This window comes from Amia ocellicauda, chromosome 1 (assembly GCF_036373705.1).
Source record: "Amia ocellicauda isolate fAmiCal2 chromosome 1, fAmiCal2.hap1, whole genome shotgun sequence".
Lineage (NCBI taxonomy): Eukaryota > Metazoa > Chordata > Actinopteri > Amiiformes > Amiidae > Amia > Amia ocellicauda.
This window is the reverse complement of record NC_089850.1, coordinates 22,827,293-22,842,337: the sequence shown is the minus strand read 5'-3', so window position 1 is coordinate 22,842,337 and position 15,045 is coordinate 22,827,293.

Below are 15,045 nucleotides of genomic sequence, written 5' to 3'. Positions count from 1 at the left end.
TCGCAAGGGGGTAGGCATCCCAGGCAATTGCCTGGGACCCCAGGCTGGGAGGGGGGCCCAAATGGGAGGAAACTCCATCAACCACCCCCACCCCCCCCCCCACCCGCTCTCATGGGAGAAAATACCAACACCAGTAGTAATATAGGGCACTGTTTCGAAAGGGGGGCTGCGGAGGATTTGACCTTTGACCTGAACTTGAGTTGAATTCGGGGGGGCCTTCCTAGGGGGTGGGGGGGGCCTTCCTAGGGGGTGCGGGGTGCTTGTACCGCGTCACAGAATAATTACCATATTGATGGGTTCCGAAGGAATGTGCAGGGTGGTGGGGGTCTTCAACTGTTTTTCAAACCCTCCAAAAGATTTGTCTTTAAGCCAGACTGATTCTTTAGTAAAATAGCTATGTTTCTCTATACGTGTGAAGCTCCAAAAGAGCGCTATGTATACCCTTCAGATTCTTTAGAAAACATAGATATTTTTCCCTACGTGAGTGAAGCTCCAAAAGAGTTCTATTAAAGCCCTCCCGATTCTTTAGTAACATAGATACTTCTACTTAAGCAAGATCCGCGAGGCTGTCTCTTCAACAGGGCCAAAGCTGTTACCTCTTTCAAATGGACAAGGGTTATGTCAGTCTGGAGCTTTTTGAGCAAGTGGGGGTGGGGAGGAGCTGTCTACGTCTTTAGTAACCTCGGATCGGTGAAGAATTAGTATATTTGGGGGCGGAGTTGACAGGGCACTGAAGAAATAGCCTATCACGTTAGAGTTTGGTCTGAATAATTTAAATATGTGGGGGGGGCTAACAGGGCACCAGAGGAATGTACAAGGGGGTGGGGGGTCTTCAACTGTTTTTCAAGCCCTCCAAAAGATTTGTATTTAAGCCAGACTGATTCTTTAGTAAAATAGATATTTTTCTCTTTACACGTGTGAAGTGATTCTGGGACTTCAGCATGTCCGACTGTATTTACGAGAAAACACCCGAGAGGAAAACCCGGGCTAGGGTTCCTTCACGATATGACGTGAGGCTCAACCGAATCTGGGTTCTGGAGGATGATGAGACAAGGCGTGGATACCGTTTTAAAATGGACAAGAGATATGTCGGTCTGGAGCTTTTTGAGTTAAGAGCTGGTGAGGAGATGTCTACGCCTTTTGTAACAAGAATTGAGTACACTTACGAGGATTGGATGCATGTAAAGGACTGGACAAGGGAAGGCGTTGAAACAGGGGAATAGAGATCGTCTATCGTCACTACTGGGAAAGCGCTCTATCTGTGAATCATAGTAGAACTGTAATGACTCTAACTATGACAGGGTACAACAGAATAGTGTTTAGGAAAACACGCTATGCCAAACAAATTAGCTTTTTTTACGATGCTGAACCTATTTTTATGGATCCTGAGGATGAAAATGAATATGTTACCGAAAATGATTTCTACGCCCAGGATTGGTCGAAAATGAAAATGGTCATAAAAGAAATTAATGAGGGTTTTGAGGTCTTGAGGAAATATGTAGAGTTTGACTCTGTTAAAAATAGACTTTATTTCAACAGCGAGGACGGGCAAAAATGTGGCGGGGGTTGGTTGCATGCTGCCAAAGACATCGACAAGGACTTTGTCGACATTACCCCCACGCCCCCACCCGTCTAACTGTGATGTAATACATGACGTAGTAAAAATATTGTATAAAAGTAGCCACCCCCCTTGCTCTTGGTTTAGATTAAAAGAGCATGTCTGTTACGAGACTCTACAGTCCTCTTACGAACGAGGACCTCCCTTGGTCCTACAATCCTGACATTTTATACCAGCCTGAGCGCTCTTACCGCGGCTACCCGCCCTACCTCAAGACGAAACAGCCCGCTGTTCAATGGAAGTAACGACTAACAACACCGACTCCCCGGCTCAAGAGACCCCGAACATCGCTGCTTTTGCGGCGGCGTCTCAGGAGAGATGTACTATGGCTCTAGAAACACCTCAACCTGCGCTGAGCGAACCAATGATCATCAAACCTGCCGGGGGGCGTGACAAAGGCGACGGTTTTAGACCAGAGGTCCGTGCTGAAGTAAGTAGAATTATTAAGAACGCCCTGGTGTATATACTGAATGCTCTCATCGATCGAGCCCTGAAAGAAGTCTGCCTGGGGTGTGAAGTGAATCATCCTAGCCAGATGAGACACAGCTGTCTGTTTGAACCAGAAACATATTATTTCCATTTCTATTTCAAGGATATTTACAAAAAACTGAACAAACCTTGGTTGAAACCAGTGCTAGTCAAAGCATTATCTTATCATCATCTGCATGTTTGTCCCATGCAGGTCCAGAAAATTATAGATGAAATTTTGTTGGAGCTGAAAAAGGAGCCGTACATCAGAGAGAAACTCAACCAGCTGTTCGACGAGTTGGATGAGAGCAGCAGAAAAACCTCCGGCAAGCTGAAGGAATATTTCTTCCGTAAAGAAAGTAAAGCAGAGTACAAGGACAAGGAATTTGATCTGTACGAAACCGACTCAGAGGCTGAAAGCAACTGAAAGCACCTGAAGATGGGGAATGTTCAGGATTGTTTCTGTAACCAGATTTGTCGCCAACAAACCGCGACAAATCTGAGGGCCCTATTGTACAAAGTATTGGAAAAGAAAGTGGCCGACGAGTGCCTTTTCTCTACAGATTTGACTGTCGACGATGCTCAACTTTCAAACCTGGAGCATTTAATGGATGATGTGAAAAAGACTGAGGGGTATGAAAACTGGGCGGCTATGATCGCTGTTGCAAGGAACGATGTTAGACCATTTCATCAACATTTATATAATCTTTTACAAGTCATGTTTAATGAACGGTTGTTTATTTTTAAAATAGCACATATTATTGTTTTATACATGTATGTAATCGATGTGTGTACTTATAAAATAAAAGCCGGTGTAGTAGTGGATATAGAGCAAGTAACCAATCAGTTGATATCTTTTTGTTTAAATAATGGGAAAAATTGCTGTATGTGTTATACTTTTCTCAATTGCTTAAAAATGGGTTTGTACTCTGAAAATGAATAAAAGAGCCATTTTCGAAATACTTTGGTCATTGTTTTTGTGTGCTCTTACAGAATGTCTCGACAAGCTCCTAGGATGAAGGATTTGTACTACAACCCCGCCAAAGTAGGGAGTTTGGGGGATCGGAAGGGATTCCGGAGAGGGTTGTCAGAGCAGGGTATTAAGGCAGATAAGATAAGTGTGGCCGAGTGGTTGTCTGCGCAAGATGCTTACACCCTACATAAACCGGCTAGAATTAACTTTAAAAGAAATCGTGTGTATGTTTCAGACATAGATTCACAATGGCAGGTGGATCTAGTGGATATGTCAAATTTATCAAAACATAATAAAGGGCACACATTCATGTTGACGTGTATAGATATATTATCAAAATATGCGTTGGTGCGAGTGTTGAGGAATAAAACCGGCGTTGTTGTTACGCAGGCCTTTAAAGATATACTCTTGCAGGGGCGCTGTCCAAAAAAACTAGTCTGATAAAGGTAAAGAGTTTCTCAATAGAGAATTCCAGAATCTTTTGAAAAGACACAAAATACATCATTTCACCACAGGAAACGAGCTTAAGGCGTCGATTGTGGAGAGATTTAACAGAACTATAAAGACAAAAATGTGGAGATACTTCACAGCTAACAATACTCGAACGTATCTCGATAGAGTTCAAGAGTTTGTGAATGCTTACAACCACAGTTATCATTAAAATGAGACCTGTAGATGTGGATAAGAGTAATTCTTTTAAGGTCTTTAAAAATGTCTATGGTCCATTTAAAGCCTCAAAGAAACAGGTTTACAAGTTCAAAGTAGGAGATGTTGTAAGAGTTTCAAAGCTACGGAGACCCTTTGTAAAAGGTTATGAGCAAACTTTTTTGGATGAATATTTCACCATTACCGAACATGTGCCTCGAACCCCGCCGGTGTACAGGTTAAAAGACTACGACAGGGAGTCTATAGAAGGTACTTTTTATGAGGAGGAGTTACAAAATATTGTAGTGGGGAATAATAGCATATTCAGAGTAGAAAAGATTTTAGGGAAAAAAACTGAAAACAGGAAAAAATATCTGCTGGTAAAATGGGTGGGGTGGCCTGAAAAGTTCAATAGCTGGGTTTTGGATAGTGCGGTGCGGGATATACAGCCGGTATACAAGTGAAAGCTCATGGGGGATCTTTCATTATGGGTCATGAAGATGGAAGAGGTAGGATTCTATGTGACGCTGCCTAGTAACGCGTCCCTCGACATTTATCCTAACAACACCATTTCTAGTTTTACAGTCAAATTTGTAAAACCTATAGAACTGCGGGGGCCCTGGGAGGTGGGGTTGTCGGAAATACAGTACCCCCACACTTGGGCTGTAGTACATGATCTTTTCAATTTTGGACGTCGGAGTTAAAAAACAGTGGACTTTCACATTACAAGACGGTTATTATGAAAATATTGAAAAATTATTAGAAGAGATGAACAAACAGATCTCTGGAGGGAAACAACCTGTCAGATTACATTACAGTTCGATTAAAAATAAAGTTTACATGGAGTCCGCATCTACGATAAGAATTAAAACCAGCGGTAACCTAGGCCGGATTTTAGGGTTTTACGCCAACAAGGAGGATGAATTTAAGGATATAATAACTCCATACCCTGCGGATATCCGCGGAGGATTTTACACCCTTTATATCTACACGGACATAATTTCACACCAGAGGGTGGGGGATAGTTACGTCCCCCTTTTAAGAAATGTACATATTAAGGGTAAAAACAACGATGTGGTCACAATTACTTATGACAAGCCACACTACGTACCTGTCTCCAAGACTCATTTTGACAATATTACGATCGAAGTGAAATCGGATCAGAATATTTACCCTTCCGTTTTGGTAAGGTTATAAGCAAACTACATTTTCGACCTGTGAAACATTGTGTACACGGCTAAAATGACTATCATGAGGGGTTATGTCGATCCTAAAGACTATGTGAACTATTACAAAATGCAGGCCGGTAACGGTTTGCCAGGGTTCGCTGGGGCTAATGTGATGTATGGGAGTGGAATAGGTGGTCTCTTTCGAGGACTTTTCAGGATGGCTATGCCTCTTCTCAGGAGAGGTTTTGATATAGTGAAACCGCATCTTAAATCAGCCGCCAAACACATCGTAAGCGATGTGATCAGCAGCGCTATGGCCAGATCCAACAACAACGATAATCAGGAGGGTTCAGGTCTAATGGTCCTGGCCAGAGGCTCTCGTAAAAGACGACGCCCACCCGGAGGGCAGAGAGTGGTAGCTAACAAAAGACAGAGACTTACTTATTCAGCGACAGACCGTAGCAGAACTCGTAAGAGTAGGCAGCCAAAAAAGAAGAAGAAGAAGAAGAAGAAGACAGTTAAAAGAAAACCTAAAAGAAAGTCAAGAACCTGTTCGGGATATATATTTTAATAATGGCTTTTGTACACAACATGTCGGAAGAATGTGTGAAATCGGAACTGGATCTGTTTACGGTCCCTTACACACAAACGAGTATCGATAAAAGCATCTATGTGGAGATTCCGCCTCTTTCTGCCATTTCAGAATCCGCCCCTCTGGAAATTTTCATAACCGGTAATGGTGAAGATTATTTAGATTTGAATAATACCCTTATTTTACTCACTTGTAAAATTGTGACTGAAGAAGGACAGGTTATCGAGAGGGAGGCCAAAGTGGGGGTTATCAACTACCCGGTGGCCACCATCTTCTCGCAAGTGGATGTAACCCTGGGGGATAGACTGATAAGTCAAAGCAGTAATACATACCCCTATAGAGCACTGATGGAGTGTATTCTTAATTATAGCGAGGAGACTCTAAACAAACAGTTCAGCCCCGGGCTGTTTGCCAAAGACACACCGGCCGCCATGGATGTCAAGGATCCACCAATGCGGGTCTGAAAAAAAGAGCAACATTTTCTACAGCAAGTAAAACAATTTTGACCAATTTTGGTCATGTTCATTCAGACATATTTTTTCAAGAGAAACTGATGCTCAATTGGGTTGATATTAAGATAAAAATGATTTGGAACAAAAATGAATTTTGTATGATGATGAAAAATATAAACTCATTATTTTATCGGCCTCTCTGTTTGTTAAAAAGGTGTCTGTTTCACCGGCTGTTAAACTAGGCCACGCTCAGGCTCTAATGACCACTAACGCCAAGTACCCCATTGAAAGAGTCTATATGAAAGTGCACAGCATCGCGGCAGGAACTCACATTATGAATCAGGATAACCTCTTCCTCGGACAGCTCCCAAAACATGTCATTATCGGGCTGGTGGATAATTTTAACGCATTTACAGGGTCATATACAAAGAATCCATTTAATTTTAAACATTATAATGCAGAATTTATAGCTTTGTACGTTGATGGCACGCAGGTCCCCGCCAAACCTTTTCAACCCGATTTTGAAAATGGTTGCGCGGTCCGTGAATATTACAGTCTAGTTCTCGCTACAGGGAGACATCTGAAGGACCAGCCTCTGCTGATAAACCGCGCTGAATAAATCAACGGCTACACTTTGTACGCCTTCAACCTAACCCCCGATGAAGAGTGCGGGCAACATTTCTCCCTGGTGAAAACAGGAAACATAAGACTGGAAATATGTTTTAAGCAACCCCTAGCCGGTACTGTAAATATGGTTGTGTACGCCGTGTTTGACAATATTATAGAAGTGAATCAGAGAAGGAATGTGCTCTATGATTATTATTAACCATGAACACCAGAGAGCTCACGGCTGTCATGAACTGTAACCCCTACACTAAGAAGCTGTTTCACGGAGTCTATGCCTGCGATCAATTACCTGAATTGAAGCTAAAGAACTTACCCGCCATGTTTATAATTAACACTCACCCTGAAACCATGCCTGGAGAGCACTGGCTGGCTATTTATCTGACGGAAGATCATCGCGGCAAATTTTTTGATTCTTACGGAAACCCTCCAGATTTTATTCATTTTCCAGCTACGATCAACAACTTTTTAATAAACAATTGTAAAGAACCGGTTTATAACTGTCGCCAAGTGCAAAGTCTACAGACTACAACCTGCGGTCAACACTGTGTGTTTTTCTTATATCATAGAGCTAAAGGTCTCCCCTACACAAATGTTATGACGCTGTATGGCCCTGATTTAGGAAAAAACAATAAAACTGTGTCCTGGTTTGTTCAAACATTGTGTCCTAATAATAACTATGTTAAATACCTAACATGTATACAGAATGTCTGTTCTTGTAAATATTTTAAAAAATGTCATGCATGTTAAATAAAAGAAAAGCTTTAATACAAAAGCATTTTTATTTGACATAATCCTATATAATCATTACATTATACAATGTTAAAAAAAAACATTACAGAATAAGAATATATCATGTTGTAAAAATGGTGTAATACATGTCAAAATATGGATATACAACGTAATAAAAGTATCAAATGTTACATACAAAGACCGTTAATAAGGTATCCATCTATGTTTTGATGCAGGTTTCATTCTTTTCTTTCTGGCGGGGGGTTCAACCCAATCACTCTCACCGGCCTTATAGAGGCAGATTTTGTTACGGGTGGTTTGGTTAGGGATTGTTGATTGAGGCATGTTCAGACACGCCAAAGCTTGGAGGAAATCTCTCCACCCCGTAGGCCTCCTACTATCCAGAATCTTATTAGAACTCGTTACATTCTTGAACAGATCAAACATGTGCGATCCTTTAATCACCCGACCTTTAAAAATAAATTCACCTTGGTTATTCCAGGAGGTCACCCGAGGGGTGTTAAACATTTTATGTAGAATATATTTTGCATTTCTTTGACTTCTTACAGGCATGCTTTTCAATACATCTGATAAAACCACATCTGCCTCTACAGGGTGTTCTTCTTCTTCTGTTTCAATAACCGCACTACTTTCAGAAAGCTGCTCTTTCTCCGAAGGCAACATTAAAGTTAGAGTACTCTGGCTTTTTGCACCCTGTTTAACGATACTCAGATATCTCTGTAAGGCGGCTGTATAAAGCTGTACTTTTTCATTCTTTTTTTTTTTAAATCGCATCGCGATAATATAGACTTCATTTCAGAGTCTAGATTATTTTCCACAGTCTGTCGGAGGGATTCTGGAGGCGGCAGGGTTTTTGTTAGTTTGTCAAGTTGTTCTTGAGGTACCTAAAACATTTTTTGGGTGTATTCCATCGCTACTATACAGATCTGGAAGCTAGAAGGTTGGTTAAGAAAGGCAAGGCTATGCTCAAGAGGGGGCCGATAAAACCACCTTTCTGGTTAATAGCCTTTCTCTTCTTTTTAACGGATAACTTCTTGTTAGTTCACCCAGTTGAAAAGCTGTTAAAGGTATATTGCCCCATAGAACGTTTAAGGCGATTTCACATAAAGTTTCTATCAGATCAGAAGGGGCGGCCAACAACACAGCTTTCCTCTGACGAGGATTACCCTCATATAATATCTTTAAAAGCGGTAGGTTTCTACTTATCCTAGCCGACATTCTATTTTTTATTTCTTCTCTTTAGCACGTAGACTACAGGCCAATCTGGGGGCAGCAAACCCGCTCTGAGTCGATAGTCTTCGGGAGTTTGCGCTTTTAAATCCACTAGCAAGTATCCATAAGCGTTTTTAGTCGCGTCTTCGAACGATTCCAAAAAGAATTTAGATTGTCTGGGGTACATTTGCCGGGCCAAAGTGTTCACCTGCAGCTTTTCTCTAGGATTTTTGAAAAGAATAATATAATTAGCATTTAAATTGATCGTTCGACTCTTTTTACCTTGAAAAAATAAATTTTGAACTAGATAGACGATGCTCAAATTTCTATGGTGTGTATATTTTGTAAAAGCTTTCTCCACTTCGCTATTGTCACTAGCCGTTTCCATGAGATCGTCTATCACTATTAAATTGCATTTGTCACTGGGTAACAAATCATCATCACAAAGCGATGCGGGGACACCTTCCACAAATTTAAGATTTTTAATTTTAACCATTAGCTCATCGTACAGAGGTTGCCAACATGAGTAACACCAAACTATGTTATCAAGAGTTTGTGTTATAGCCATTGCAGAATTCTCTAAAAGCCTTTTAAGAAAAAAACTTTTACCAGAATTGGAAGGACCTGATATAATACATGAAAAGGGGTGTTGAAGTCTGTTATCGAATCCCCCGTCAATATCCATAGGGTAGCGTATTATAGTCTGGCAAAATAACTCTTTTGTTGTACACTACCCAAAACCTTTTCTGTAGTGGCCTGTTTTCGAGAGTGTACACCTTATTATTTCGGACGATCTGATTTCCGGAAGTAATCACCTCTTGAGGTTGAATTCCTTGATCTAGGCCTGCAACATAATTTTGAACCAAAGTAGTTAGAGACTTGATATTGATCAGTTTCTTGTTAGTGTGATTCAAAGTTATACCTTTCACCTTCATACAGCTCTTTCCTGAAGCTGTTTTATAAGCATATGTCTTTGGACCCCCAGAAACAAACTCTACGATGTGATGGGGTCTAGCTCATTTGTTAACTCGCCCAGATAATCTCCAAGCGGCGGCATCCAATCGCCCGGTCTGCTGACAAAGACTACAGAGTCCGTATCGTGATATAAAGTTCGCTCCTGCAGACGCTCCATTAAACTATACAACTCTAATCTAGCATAAGCTGTTGTAAAAACAGCTATAAAAATGTTGACATTCCCTGGCTTGGTCGGGAAATCTTGAGGTTGTCGCCACTGAACCTGAGCTACTCTGTCAGTTACAAAGCTAAAGTGTGACACATCATACTCTTTGGAAAACAGAAATTGAAGAAACTGCGACAGATCTTTAATCAAGGTAGTGTTTATTCTATTAGTCCGCTCTCCAAATTCGCGTTCACACGCTTGAAAAAATGTCTTTGACAATCCGTAGGGTGGCGCTCGAGGATAAGTAATCTAAGTTTGTTCATGAAAATATCGGGCTTATTAGATTTATTTAACCTTAATATCTTTAAATGTTCTGTAAATTACACGTATCTATCGTATGTTGTACATCATGTACAACGCTTGTTGTTGACATATGTTTAATAAAGTTTTCTGTAGGTCTTTCCATTTATTTTCATATATAATATATATATATATATCCCTACGTGTTTAAAACTGTGTAAAGAATATATTTATATAATCAGTCGAGCCTAAACATTGTGACATCAACATTAAATACACACGTTTAAAATGAAATAAATAAAGTTGTCTTTTCTAGGTTTGTATACATCTCTTATTATATTTTATTACATTTTAGAACCAAAATACCTATTTAGACAAGGGGGCTTATTAAGTGCTCTCTCTCTCTCTCTCTCTCTCTCTACGCGTGATTGATGTTACAACATCCCCCACCACTGCCACACGTGTTATCTTTTAACACATAGCGGCTGTATGTACCACCAGATTCCTAAATGTTTTGTGGTAACCATCATTCATTAATTAAATAGTTATCATGTTTCTATATCTTCATACGGCCTAATGGTTAAGAATAACTCTTATATTTTGATTATAGTTACAGGTTTCCAACATTGTTTCGGGTAGGATTCTTTATCACATTATTGTATTAAGTTAAACTTTTTTTTTTTTTAATACAAGCGTCTAGATAACAGCTCGTTCTCATCAGAATCTGAGCCCTTGAGATAAGCGTTCCAGCCTGCACTCGGTATATGTGTAAACACACACACACACACACACACACACACACAGAGAATGTTCTGAGATCGTATTGAGTGTATTTACTTAATCTTAACGCGTGAATGGTTTATATTACATAATAATTTGATGTTTGATTACTAATATTATTACAAATGCTGCTTTTATTGAGTTGTATTGAAATGTCCCAGTTTCTACATATACACTCACCTAAAGGATTATTAGGAACACCTGTTCAATTTCTCATTCATGCAATTATCTAACCAACCAATCACATGGCAGTTGCTTCAGTGCATTTAGGGGTGTGGTCCTGGTCAAGACAATCTCCTGAACTCCAAACTGAATGTCTGAATGGGAAAGAAAGGTGATTTAAGCAATTTTGAGCGTGGCATGGTTGTTGGTGCCAGACGGGCCGGTCTGAGTATTTCACAATCTGCTCAGTTACTGGGATTTTCACGCACAACCATTTCTAGGGTTTACAAAGAATGGTGTGAAAAGGGAAAAACATCCAGTATGCGGCAGTCCTGTGGGCGAAAATGCCTTGTTGATGCTAGAGGTCAGAGGAGAATGGGCCGACTGATTCAAGCTGATAGAAGAGCAACTTTGACTGAAATAACCACTCGTTACAACCAAGGTATGCAGCAAAGCATTTGTGAAGCCACAACACGTACAACCTTGAGGCGGATGGGCTACAACAGCAGAAGACCCCACCGGGTACCACTCATCTCCACTACAAATAGGAAAAAGAGGCTACAATTTGCACAAGCTCACCAAAATTGGACAGTTGAAGACTGGAAAAATGTTGCCTGGTCTGATGAGTCTCGATTTCTGTTGAGACATTCAGATGGTAGAGTCAGAATTTGGCGTAAACAGAATGAGAACATGGATCCATCATGCCTTGTTACCACTGTGCAGGCTGGTGGTGGTGGTGTAATGGTGTGGGGGATGTTTTCTTGGCACACTTTAGGCCCCTTAGTGCCAATTGGGCATCGTTTAAATGCCACGGCCTACCTGAGCATTGTTTCTGACCATGTCCATCCCTTTATGACCACCATGTACCCATCCTCTGATGGCTACTTCCAGCAGGATAATGCACCATGTCACAAAGGTCGAATCATTTCAAATTGGTTTCTTGAACATGACAATGAGTTCACTGTACTAAACTGGCCCCCACAGTCACCAGATCTCAACCCAATAGAGCATCTTTGGGATGTGGTGGAACGGGAGCTTCGTGCCCTGGATGTGCATCCCACAAATCTCCATCAACTGCAAGATGCTATCCTATCAATATGGGCCAACATTTCTAAAGAATGCTTTCAGCACCTTGTTGAATCAATGCCACGTAGAATTAAGGCAGTTCTGAAGGCGAAAGGGGGTCAAACACAGTATTAGTATGGTGTTCCTAATAATCCTTTAGGTGAGTGTATAGTCTATGCTTCTTATATAACATATATATTCTATAACTCTTCTATATTTAAGGATTTCTTAACTTAGTAACGTTACATTGCTTTTACATCACACACACACACACACCTTTAAAACTTCATAATTGAATTTATTCAATCTTTACATTGTACCTGTTCTTTAAATAATACGTTTGATATATATTCTGAAATGTAAGAAAATATTGGTCTTGGGTTGGTGTAGTATTTACTGAGATTATGCTGATTACTGAAAGTTTTAATTTACATTTTCTGTATTACATTTCTTTTCATTTTGCTCATATTCAGGATTTTCTAAAGTTCAGTCCATCTTGTGTCTCTCAAGCTGTCCACAGCCCCCACCGCTTCTACAGATCGCTATCTCTCAACACATTCCATTATCCGGGGCTAGGGGGGCCCATCGCCTCAAATGTAAACAGAGCCGCTTCTTAAATTGAAAACAGACCCCACCTGTCACCAGTGCCCTGTTAGCTCCGCCCCCAAATATTTAAATTCTTCAGACCAAACTCTAACGTAATAGGCTATTTCTTCAGTGCCCTGTCAACTCCGCCCCCAAATATACTAATTCTTCACCGATCCGAGGTTACTAAAGACGTAGACAGCTCCTCCCCACCCCCACTTGCTCAAAAAGCTCCAGACTGACATAACCCTTGTCCATTTGAAAGAGGTAACAGCTTTGGCCCTGTTGAAGAGACAGCCTCGCGGATCTCGCTTAAGTAAAAGTATCTATGTTACTAAAGAATCGGGAGGGCTTTAATAGAACTCTTTTGGAGCTTCACTCGCATAGGGAAAAATAGCTATTCTACTAAATAAATCAGGAGGACTTAAATACAACTCTTTTGGAGCTTCACTACTGTAGGGAAAAATATCTATGTTTTCTAAAGAATCTGAAGGGTATATATATAGCGCTCTTTTGGAGCTTCACACGTATAGAGAAAAATAGCTATTTTACTAAAGAATCAGTCTGGCTTAAAGACAAATCTTTTGGTGGGTTTGAAAAACAGTTGAAGACCCCCACCACCCTGCACATTCCTTCGGAACCCATCAATATGGTAATTATTCTGTGACGCGGTACAAGCACCCTGCACCCCCCTAGGAAGGCCCCCACCCCCTAGGAAGGGCCCCCCCACCCCCTAGGAAGCCCCCCCCACCCAGAGTTCAACTCAAGTTTGGGTCAAAGGTCAAATCCCCCGCAGCCCCCCCTTTCGAAAAAGTGCCCTATATTACTACTAACACCGTCAGGAATTATTTTTACTGGGGCCCCCACATACACTAGAATCGCCACTGGGGAGGAGTCTACACACTTAGTAGAGGAAAGTGAAGTGTATACAATGTTCAATGTGAGAAGCCAACAACAGAGGGAAAAGCCTTGGAGGTTATTTTTATTGACCAGGAAATCACTAAGGAGATTGATACAGGTGTTTCAGTATCAATAATTGGTGAAGCTACCTTTAGCAGAAAATGTCCCTTGGATAGCACACCTGCGTTTAACACATCGGATGTGGTTCTGCGCAGTTATACAGGAGAACAATACTGGGGTCCATTAGCATTGTGGTTGAATTCCAAGGACAAGAGATACATTAACCACTCACTGTAGTAAAGGGGGAAGGCCTCAGTTTGCTGGGTTGGGACTGTTTAAAGTAGTTGAAATTAAACTGGGCAGAGTTATTCTGGACACTAGGTACAGGGTACCAAGCGCTATTGCAGAAACGGTTGCAGAAACAGGTCAGATGGCAGTGGGGTCGGGAACAGACAAAGGCTTTGCTTCAGTCCTCAGATGTACTGGTGCATTATGATTGTAGAAAAGCCCTGTTGTTATCCTGTGATGCTTCTCCATATGGATTGGGAGCGGTATTGGCACACAGGATGGTTCAGAGCGACCCATCAGCTATGCATCATGCACCAGCAGAGAACATGTTTTCCCAACTGGAGAAGGAAGGGGTTGCTGTGATTTTTGGTGTGAAGCGGTTCCATTGCTATCTACTGGACCGGCATTTTACAATAAATTCAGATCACATGCCCCTCCAAAGCTTGTTTAATGAAAATAAACCAATACCCCCAATGGCCTTAGCCATAATTCAGTACTGGGCCCTAACATTGGCTGCATATGATTAGTTTTCAATATAAACCAGTGGGGGACCTTGGCAATGCTAATGCACTGAGCAGACTACCCTTACCGGAATGCCCATTAAAAGTGCCCATGCCAACCAAAACAGTCATTTTAATGGAATGGCTTTCAATGTCCCCATTAGATGCAAAACAAGTCAGCCTGGCTACTGAAAGAGACCCTGTGTTATCAAAAATACGCAGGCTACTTACAAATGGTTGGGCGGGGGTGCCAAATAAAGAAACCAGGCCTTATGATTGAAGGAAAGAAGAAATAAGCCTCATGGAGGGATGTCTTATGTGGGGAGCTTGTGTCATTATTCCACCTACAATGAGACCGCAAGTTTTAAAATTGCTGCAAGAGGCACATCCAGGTATAGTGCACATGAAGTGTTTGGCATGGAGCTATGTGTAGTGGCCTAAAATGGATCAGCAGTTTTATTCATGAACTTCAAATCCAACATTTGCATAGCACAAATTGAAATATGACCATAAAACATTAATATTATTTCTATTAATAACAACGCACATTTTTCTAAACTCACACACTGCAGTCAAAACATAAATAACTATATAGCCTACAATAAGCAAAAAGCTCATAAACGGCATACAATAAGATAATGAAACAAGTGTGAACGTAAATATTGGAATAATGCTCAAAAGCAATTTTATAGTTCAAAAATAAGTATTGCATTTATCAAAACATAATTGTACACTAAAGTCAACATTTTCAACACCGTAAACTTTGTTTTCAGCATACAGTGCTTGTATTCACTGTAGCTTTGTATTTCAATAAAATATTTACTATATATTTAGCCTGC